Below are 11510 nucleotides of genomic sequence, written 5' to 3'. Positions count from 1 at the left end.
TTCCCATGAAAGGTTTGGTATGAATGTTGAGTCATGTCTCATGAAACAGTCATGAATGCTTTTATGCAGTTTATGACAGCTGCTATGAATGTGTTATGACCTCACCCGTCCAAGTCAAGTGTTACTTAATAATAATAATAATAATAATAATAATAATAATACATTTATTTTTTATAGCGCTTTTCTAGACACTCAAAGGCGGCTTTACAGTGAGTATACATAGATACAAACAGTGTGTGTGTATATGTGTGTGTGTGTGTGATGTGTGTGTGTGTGTGTGTGTGGAGGTGTGCAATGCTACAGAGGTGAAAGAAGGCAGTTTTGGTGATGTGGTTGGTTGTGATCGGTGGGATCGAGGATGGTTTTGGTGATGTGGTTGGCGGGCGCTGGGATGGAGGATGGTTCCAAGGTTGCGGATGTAGGTGGAGGGGTGGACGTCGAGACCATCAATGTTGAGGAGAAGGTCTGGGCACGTTGAGGTTATTGCAGTTGAGTTGGAGAAAGTTTTCTTGCATCCATTATTTTATGTTAGAGGCAGGTTGTAAGGGTGGAGTGGGTGGGAGGCTGTGATGGTCTTTCAGGAGAGAGGTAGAGTTGGGTGCCATCCATAGCAGTGGGAAGTGGAGGCCGTGTTGGTGGAGGATCTGTCCAAGGGGAGGGATTACAGGATAAAGAGGGAGGGGCCAAGAACTGAACCCTGGGGGACACCATATGAGTGCCTGGGGGTGGTGGAGGACTTGCAGTTGTTTAGAGATGTAATGGTGTCTGTCACAAAAAGACAGGAGGTGAAACAGGTGAGGGGGTGGAGCCAGGTGTTCCAATTGGGTGCTGAAGGAGTAAGAGGTAGGTGGTGTGTTAGGGGTGGGAGTCATGGTAACATTTGATGGTGTCGAGGGGCAGTGCTGAGGTGTAGGAGGATGAGGATGGTTAGGTGGGTGAATCAGCAGCTAGGAAGACGCCCGTTGGTGCTTTTGGAGGAGGGCAGTTTAGGGTGCTGTGTTTGGCGTTGGTGCTTTTGAGGAGGGCAGTTTAGGTGCTGTGTTTGCCGATTGGTGATTTTGAGGAGGGCAGTTTAGGTGCTGTGTTTGGCGTTGGTGCTTTTGAGGAGGGGCAGTTTAGGTGCTGTGTTTGCCGTTGGTGATTTTGAGAGGAGGGCAGTTTAGGTGCTGTGTTTGGAGCCAGGAAGCCAGATTGAAATGGTTCATAGAGTAGTTGAGGTGGGTTTGAAGTTGAGTAGCGACTGCTTCGTTTCAGGGTTTTGGACAGAAATGGGAGGTTTGAGGTGGGGTGGTAACTGTTGGCTTGATGTCTGGGTCCAGACCAGGTTTTTTTTCAATATAGGGGGTGATGGCAGCAAAATTTGGGGGATGCAGAAATAGGAATTGATTACTGGAAAGTGATTACTGTATGTTGGTGATGGGGGGTGATTACTGTATGTTGGTGATGTGGGTGATTACTGTATGTTGGTGATGGGGTGATTACTGTATGTTGGTGATGGGGTGATTACTGTATGTTGGTGATGGGGGTGATTACTGTATGTTGGTGATGGGGGGAGTTTACTGTATGTTGGTGATGGGGGGAGTTGGTTACTGTATGTTGGTGATGGGGTGATTACTGTATGTTGGTGATGGGGGATTACTGTATGTTGGTGATGGGGGGGTGATTACTGTATGTTGGTGATGGGGGGAGTTGGTTACTGTATGTTGGTGATGGGGGTGATTACTGTATGTTGGTGATGGGGAGTTGGTTACTGTATATGTTGGTGATGGGGGTGGTTACTGTATGTTAGTGATGGGGGAAGTTAGTTTACTGTATGTTGGTGATGGGGTGATTACTGTATGTTGGTGATGGAAGTGATTACTGTATGTTGGTGATGGGGGAGTTGGTTACTGTATGTTGGTGATGGGGGTGGTTACTGTATGTTGGTGATGGGGGAGTTGTTTACTGTATGTTGGTATGGGGGGTGGTTACTGTATGTTGGTGATGGGGGGCTCTTGGCAAGAAATGTGGGGATTGTGTCTGTATGAAGATGTATGAAGCTTTGCATGTGAATAGCTTCTGTTACAGATAAACTATATATACACCACACGCACACACACACACACACTAGCTGCTAACGCTTAAACACACTGTTTTTCCCAGGTGCTGAGGATGTGGCAGTGTGTGTGGAGTGTGTGTGTGTGGCGGCGCTGCTCTACGCGCTGTGCCGCTGGCTCATCCCCACTGCTGTGTGTCGCCATGGACGCCTGGCTCTGCTGTGGCACCATGTGAGAGTGGAGAAGACACTGGACTGGCTCACACACTCTACACACACACACTCTACACACACACACTACACTCTACACACACACACACTCTACACACACACACACACTCTACACACACACACTCTACACACACACACTACACACACACACATACACACACACTACACTACACACACACACACTCTACACACACACACACACACTCTACACACACACACACTCTACACACACACACTCTACACACACACACACTACACTCTACACACACACTACACTCTACACTACACACTACACACACACACTCTACACACACACACACTCTACACAACACACTACACTCTACACACACACTTACACACACACACTCTACACACACACACTACACTCACACACACACACTCTACACACACACACACTCTACACACACACACTACACACTACACACACACACTCTACACACACACACTCTACACACACACACACACTCTACACACACACACTACACTCTACACACACACACTACACTCCCCACACACACACACACTCTACACACACACACTCTACACACACACACACTACACACACACTCTACACACACACACTACACTCTACACACACACTTCTAACACACACACTCTACACACACACACTCTACACACACACACACACACTTACACACACACACTCTACACACACACACCACACTCTACACACACACACACCACACTCTACACACACACACTCTACACACACACACTCTCTACACACACACTCCAAACACACACACACACACACCTCTACAATAATAACACCTCCCTACACACACATTACACTCTACACACACACACCCCTTTACTCTACACACACACACACACACCCCCAATAACACACAACCCCTACACACAATAATAATAACCTCTGGCCACACAATAATAATTTCCTACACAATAATAATACACACACACACTCTACACACACACACTACACTCTACACACACACACTACACTCTACACACACACACTACACTCTACACACACACACTCTACACACACACACTACACTCTACACACACACACTCTACACACACACACACTCTACACACACACTCTACACACACACACACACTCTCTACACACACACACTACACTCTACACACACACACTCTACACACACACACACTTCTACACACACACACACTACACACACACACTCTACACACACACACTCCAAACACACACACACACTACACTTACACACACACATCCACACACACACACACACTCTACACACACACTACACTACACACACACACACACTCTACACACACACACTCTACACACACACACTTCTACACACACACACACACTCCTACACACACACTACACACACACACACTCTACACACACACACTCCACACACACACACACACACACACACACTCTACACACACACACACTACACACACACACACTCTACACACACACACTACATACACACACACACACTACACACACACACACACTCTACACACACATGTACACTCTACAACACACACACTACACACACACACACTCTACACACACACATCTACATACACACACTACACTACTACAACACAATACACACTCTCTACACACACACATCTACACACACTACACACACTACACTCTTACACACACATGTACACACACACACACACACCCCAAACACACACTACACTCTACACACACACACACACTCTACACACACACACACTACACACACACACTACACTCTACACACACACACTCTACACACACACACCTTGGCAAAACACACTTCTACACAACACACTCTACAATAATAATACACACACAATAATTCCTACACACACACACTCTACAACACACATACTAAACACTAATAATAATTTCCAAAACACACACACACTTCTACACACACAATTACACACACACACTAAGCACTTCTACACACACACACTCAAACACACACACACACTACACTTCTACACACACACACTTACACACACACTACATCTACACACACACACTTCTAAAATACACACACACTCAAACACACACACTCTCCACACACACACACTCTACACACACAATCTCTCTACACACACACACACTACAATAATACACACACACACACACACACACACTCTCTACACACACACTAATACACACACACACACACACACACCTCAAATAATAATACACACTCTACACACACACACACTCTACACACACACACTACACTCTACACACACATGTGCACACACACACACACACTCTACACACACACACACTCTACACAATTTCACTCTCTACACAAACACACACTAATAATCCAAACACACACACTACACTACACACACACAATTATACACACAATAATTCTCTCACACACACACACACTTACACAAACTACACACACACACTACACACACAATAATAATTACACATAACACACTCTACACACACACTATACACACAATACCTCTACACACACTACAATAATAATACACTTCCTATACTAATAATACACTACACACACTACACTTCTACACACACTACACTCTACACACACACACTCTGGAGGTACACACTACACCTAAACATGTGCTCCCCTGGCTCACACGCTCCTACACACGCCTGAGGTACATACACACTTACAGTACACACACACACACACTCACACACACACACACATACACACACACACTCTACAAACAACAGAAGCAACACACACACTCTACAAACACACACACACTCTACACACACACACACTTTTTACACACACACACTCTGCTAATAATAATAATTCTTACAACACACACACACACTCTACACACACACACTACACACACTCACGCCCTGAGGTACACACACTCCAAACACACTCTGGCTCACACGCTGCTCCCGGCCTGAGGTACACACACTCTACACACACACTTTACACACACACTCTACACACACACATACACTCTACACACACACACTCTACACACACACACTCTACACACACACACTCCAAACACACACACACTCTACACACACACTAGACACACATTAATATTCCCCAATAAGTTACCATCATTGTTACTCCATAAACACACACTCTAAAGCAGGGGTGAACCCAAACGTTTTGACTCAAAGGCCACATTGGGTTTTTGAATATTGTATATATAAAATTGTAGCGTTAAATATATGTAAATGACGATTATATATTATGTTTTGTATCATTTAAATGATAATAATGAATATTAAGGTTAAGATTTAGAATATTCATTTCTTAAGAAATACTGCTGTTTGCTATCTTTATATTGATGCTGTTTAACTCATTTATAAATGGTACACTGTCACTTTAAGAGCATTGTGTCTACACGTTTAGTTCTCAGGCCCTGTTTACACGACAGCAATCATGGGTGAAAACAACAAAATATTTTATCAGATGTGCCTTTCGTTTAGACGGCGACGGCATTTTTTTTGGGCAAAAAAGTGAAACCACCCTCCAAAGTGGAAATCTTATAAACGCTACACCGTCGTGTTCCCAACACTCCACCGCCGCGTTGCCGTCTAAAGCGCTCCACCGTACTGTTCCCGTCTGAAGGGTGAAAAAGCTCCACTGCCGTGTTCCTGTCTAACGTCACTGCTCCTTGACATCTAATTATCATGTATGATCGCTAAATCACAAGATTTGATTCTTTTTGATGTCACAATTGGTTAACTCTTCAACTGCGCTTGTGGTTCAGCTGTGGGCAATTAGCATTGTAGAGGGGGCGGGGCCGGACGGTGATGAGCGCTGTTTACGTAATGAAGTGACGCTTAGTGAAGCTTAGTAAATCCCCCGCAATATGGCAAAGCACAGCGTTCGCTTCCTGCGTGTAGAAAAACTCGGTATTAGCACTTTCTCTGTAGATCCGTGTGTGTCTGCAGTGTAGGAAAGTAACTGAATACATGTTTTCCAGATTACATATTTAAAATACAAAATATGAGAAACTACATTTACAGATTTTCCTGATTGTTTGAAGAAACTGAGGTCCACTTGGTCTTCATTAACACCTTCTTTACACAGAAGAGGTCATCTCTTGCAAATGTGCTTCATTGGGTTCACACATGTTGTGTATGAAAGATGCTATACAAATAAAGCTTACTATTATTATTATTATTATTATAATCAACAATTGTTCATTATCCATAAGAGATACCATGTCTGTTCGATGTTGCTATTTGCAAGTATGGATCTGAGGACATGTAGAGAAAGTACTGTATTGCCTCTTTGGTGAAGATAACAGTACAAAAGCTGACATGTCTAGGTGTTTACTCTAGGTTTATTTTAATGACAAATGACAAGTTGTAGTTCAGTGTATGAAATGTGTCTTGTCTATGTGCTTACTGTAGGTCTCACATATCAATGACATCCTGGAGGGAATGAATACAATGAATTTTTATTCAATAAAAATATGAAAGAAACGGCACAGGCATAGCAAAAGATGAAGGCTGAAACTACTCGTTTTGAGAACTATGTTTTGCATTTTATTGTCCAATGATTGGTTAAAATCACACAGTGATTTGACTACAAGATGTGTTGTTTGAAGGCAAAATTAGTTTTTGCTGCATGTTTTAAATATTTTGAGCGAGTAAGAGCCTTTTGCAAGCAAAATGTGTAATTTTGGCCAGAGTGCTTTTGTTTAGACCTCAATGTTAATTATTTTGAAAACAGAGTTGACACAAGTATTAAAGCCATCGAGGGGGACATGCAAATACAGATCTATCAAATCAAATCATTACAGCATGTACACCAGGCCTTTTCAAATCAAATCATTACAGCATGTACACCAGGCCTTTTCAAATCATTACAGCATGTACACCAGGCCCTTTCAAATCATTACAGCATGTACACCAGGCCTTTTCAAATCATTACAGCATGTACACCAGGCCTTTTCAAATCATTAGAGCATGTACACCAGGCCTTTTCAAATCATTACAGCATGTACACCAGGCCTTTTCAAATCAAATCATTACAGCATGTACAACCAGGCCTTTTCAAATCATTACAGCATGTACACCAGGCCTTTTCAAATCATTACAGCATGTACACCAGGCCTTTTTCAAATCAAATCATTAGAGCATGTACACCAGGCCTTTTCAAATCAAATCATTAGAGCATGTACACCAGGCCTTTTTCAAATCATTACAGCATGTACACCAGGCCTTTTCAAATCAAATCATTAGAGCATGTACACCAGGCCTTTTCAAATCAAATCATTACAGCATGTACACCAGGCCTTTTCAAATCATTACAGCATGTACACCAGGCCTTTTCAAATCATTACAGCATGTACACCAGGCCTTTTCAAATCAAATCATTAGAGCATGTACACCAGGCCTTTTCAAATCAAATCATTAGAGCATGTACACCAGGCCTTTTCAAATCCTTACAGCATGTACACCAGGCCTTTTCAAATCATTAGAGCATGTACACCAGGCCTTTTCAAATCATTACAGCATGTACACCAGGCCTTTTCAAATCATTACAGCATGTACACCAGGCCTTTTCAAATCATTACAGCATGTACACCAGGCCTTTTCAAATCAAATCATTACAGCATGTACACCAGGCCTTTTCAAATCAAATCATTACAGCATGTACACCAGGCCTTTTCAAATCATTACAGCATGTACACCAGGCCTTTTCAAATCATTACAGCATGTACACCAGGCCTTTTCAAATCAAATCATTACAGCATATCTGTGTTGTGTGTGTGTCTTCATACGTATCTGTGTGTGTGTGTGTGTGTGTCTTCATACGTATCTGTGTGTGTGTGTGTGTGTGTGTGTGTGTGTGTGTGTGTGTGTGTGTGTGTGTGTGTGTGTCCTCCAGCGTGTGCTGCGGTCGGTCCAGAAGGGGGCGCTATGGGGCGATGCCCAGAGTGTTCTCTCCACGATCGACCGCTTCAGCCACCACCACGAGTGGGCCATGCACACAGGAGACGAGAAGGGTGAGTGTATCAGTGTGAGTGTGTGTGTGAGTGTGTGTGTGTATGTGTACACACTGCACAGCTACGGACCAGCTGGTTACCATGACTCCCACCCCCCCTTAACATCCCTCCCGATCCAGGTCAGGGCACCAATGTAACCTGCGTTGTGTTGACTGCGTGGCTCAGCCCTGCACACGTCCGGACTCAAACTCGCAAACAGCAGCAGCTCGGATGAGAAGTCCAGGGTGCTAGCAATCGAGCTAAAAGCCCAGGCTGCTAGCTCTTCCACTAGCACGACTCGAGCTAAAAGCCCAGGCTGCTAGCTCTTCCTCTAGCACGACTCGAGCTAAAAGCCCAGGCTGCTAGCTCTTCCACGTCGGGCGTGGGGAGACATAACGCACCAGCTGGCTACCGTTACATATGTGTGTTGTGCATGTAATTGGTGCCATCCTGGACTCTGTGGTGTGTGATGTGAATCTGGTGCTAACTGAGATGTGTGTGTGTGTGTGTGTGTGTGTGTGTGTGTGTGGGTTAGGTGCCATCCTGGACTCTGTGGTGTGTGATGTGAATCTGGTGCTAACTGAGATGTGTGTGTGTGTGTGTGTGTGTGTGTGTGTGTGTGGGTTGGGTGCCATCCTGGACTCTGTGGTGAGTGAGGTGAATCTGGTGCTAACTGAGAAGTGTGTGTGTGTGTGTGTGTTATGTGCAGTGGTGGAATGTAAACGGCACAAATGCCGTTACTGTACTTAAGTAAATTTTCCACATATTTGTACTTTACTTAAGTAAAATTTATAGTGCATACTTTTGACTTTTACTTCGTTACACTTTACAGCAATTATCTGTACTTTTACTCCGCTACATTTCTACAACACCATCGTTCCTTTTACGATACATTTTATGATCAGTTTTTTTTCTCTCTGACAAAACACATTTGTTTTACCGGGGGGTTGCTACCAAAGATTCTGAGCGCCACGTGCATTCTTAGAAACATAAGCTTCTAGTCTAGACCAGGCAAAGCGTGAGCTTGTAGCCATCTGCACCGGGTAGGCTATATTCACCAGACCCATGGCTACACTGTACATGCAACTGTGTTCTGTGCCTTTCTCTGTCTGTTATCTGCAGCGTTAGGGCCTCCTCTCCGATGAGATTGCTATCCGCTGGATCAGCGGGTTACAGGCTATGCCCATGCTTCTGTCACATGTCTGATCATTTGCGGCACAAATGAATGGTATATAGGACTATTAATGAACCGGTGGCCGGAAAAGATGTAACATTTTCCAGATTAGGAAATATTCCTTAATTGTGTGTGATTAAATGAAGATGCATAGCCTACAATTGGGGGGGTAGTAACGCGTGAGCCATTCAATGTCTATGCGTCTGCGCAAGTGAAACTGAACCTAATCATAAAGACACCTTTCTCAGCAACTTTTCTGTTCAATCAGCAGAATTGGCATTACGATCCACCCGACGTTTCCCTTGTCTACCCCGTTAAACTTCAGGCTCTCGTGTTTTGCTGAATGATATTACTCAGCAGATCACCCTAGTAGATAACCAGAATTACAGTCTCTAGAATTGTAGGTCAGAATGTAAACTGGGCCACAGATGGTAAGCACAATTGCATTAACTTAAAACTATCTAGTCGAAAGTATAACCTAAAACTAGTTTTAATCAAAATGCCACAGCCCATACTGATTTTTCCTTTTAGAATATATATATTAAGAGAATAAATCATTATGCAAATACTTTACTTTTAATACTTAAAGTACATTTAAAAAGCAGGTACTTTTTACTTTTACTTAAGTAGGTTTGTCATTGTGGTACTTTTTACTTTTACTAAAGTAAATATTTCTCTGTGTATTTGTACTTTTACTTAAGTACTGAGTTTCAGTACTTCCTCCACCACTGGTTATGTGTGTGTGTGTGTGTGTGGGTTAGGTGCCATCCTGGACTCTGTGGTGAGTGAGGTGAATCCGGCGTTGGCTCTGGAGCTGGAGCTACTGTGGCTTCTCAGCGGTGCGTCTGGTGCCCCCTGATGGACGCCTCATCACACTGCAGTTCAACCACTACACTGCAGTCGCATGGCAGGTCATCGAGTGGGCAGGTCTCCAGAACACAGTGAGAGGCTCATGAGACCACACACACACACACACACACACACACACACACACACACACATATACACACACACACATAACACACACACACACACACACACACACACACACACACACATACACACACACACACATAACTCACATACACACACACACACACACAAACACACACACACACACACACACACACACACACTGTTTGTGTGTGTGTTTATGTTTGTGTGTGTGTATATGTGTGTGTGTGTGTGTGTATGTGTGTGTGTGTGTGTGTGTGTGTGTGTGTGTGTGTGTGTGTGTAGGAGTGTGCTCTGCTGAGGAAGGGCACTGTGGTTCTGGCTGACAACGTCATCTGTCCCGGCGCTCCTGAGTACCTGGAGTATGTGCGCACTAGCCCCGCCTACCTCAGCAGCTTCATCCCTGCCCACCTGGAGTACACACAGGCTGAAAATGCCCTGGAGAAGAGTATGTATCAGTTACAATACACACCTGATGCACACACACACACACCTGATACAACACATACACGCACACCTGATACAACACACACATACACACACACATACACACATACACCTGATACAACACATACACACACACACACACACCACCTGATACAACACACACACATACACACACACACACACACACAGACACCTGATACAACACACACACACACACACACACACACACACACACACACACACCTCTGATACAACACACACATACACACACACCTGATACAACACACACACATACACACACACACACACACACCTGATACAACACACACCTGATACAACACATACACACACACACACATGTACCTGATACAACACACACACACACACACACACACACACATACACCTGATACAACACACACAAATGTACCTGATACAACACATACATACACACACACATACACCTGATACAACACACACACACACAAATGTACCTGATACAACACACACATAGACACACACACCTGATACACACCTGTGTGTGTTTGCTCTGGTACAGATGTATTTAGAGCATTGAAATCCATGTGTGGATCTCATAGTCACTGTGTGTGTGTGTGTGTGTGTGTGTGTGTATGTGTTTTCCTCATGTGTGGATCTCATCATCACTGTGTGTGTGTGT

The 11510-nt window shown here is 44.0% G+C and overlaps 1 pseudogene; it reads left to right on the top strand.

The window, feature by feature from the left end:
- Positions 1-358: 358 nt before the first annotated feature.
- Positions 359-11510, top strand: part of LOC125302390 — a 13025-nt pseudogene continuing 1873 nt past the window's right edge.

Source organism: Alosa alosa, chromosome 10 (assembly GCF_017589495.1).
Source record: "Alosa alosa isolate M-15738 ecotype Scorff River chromosome 10, AALO_Geno_1.1, whole genome shotgun sequence".
Taxonomy (NCBI): domain Eukaryota; kingdom Metazoa; phylum Chordata; class Actinopteri; order Clupeiformes; family Clupeidae; genus Alosa; species Alosa alosa.
The sequence above is the reverse complement of the archived record's forward strand: the minus strand, read 5'-3'. Positions and strand labels throughout refer to the sequence as shown.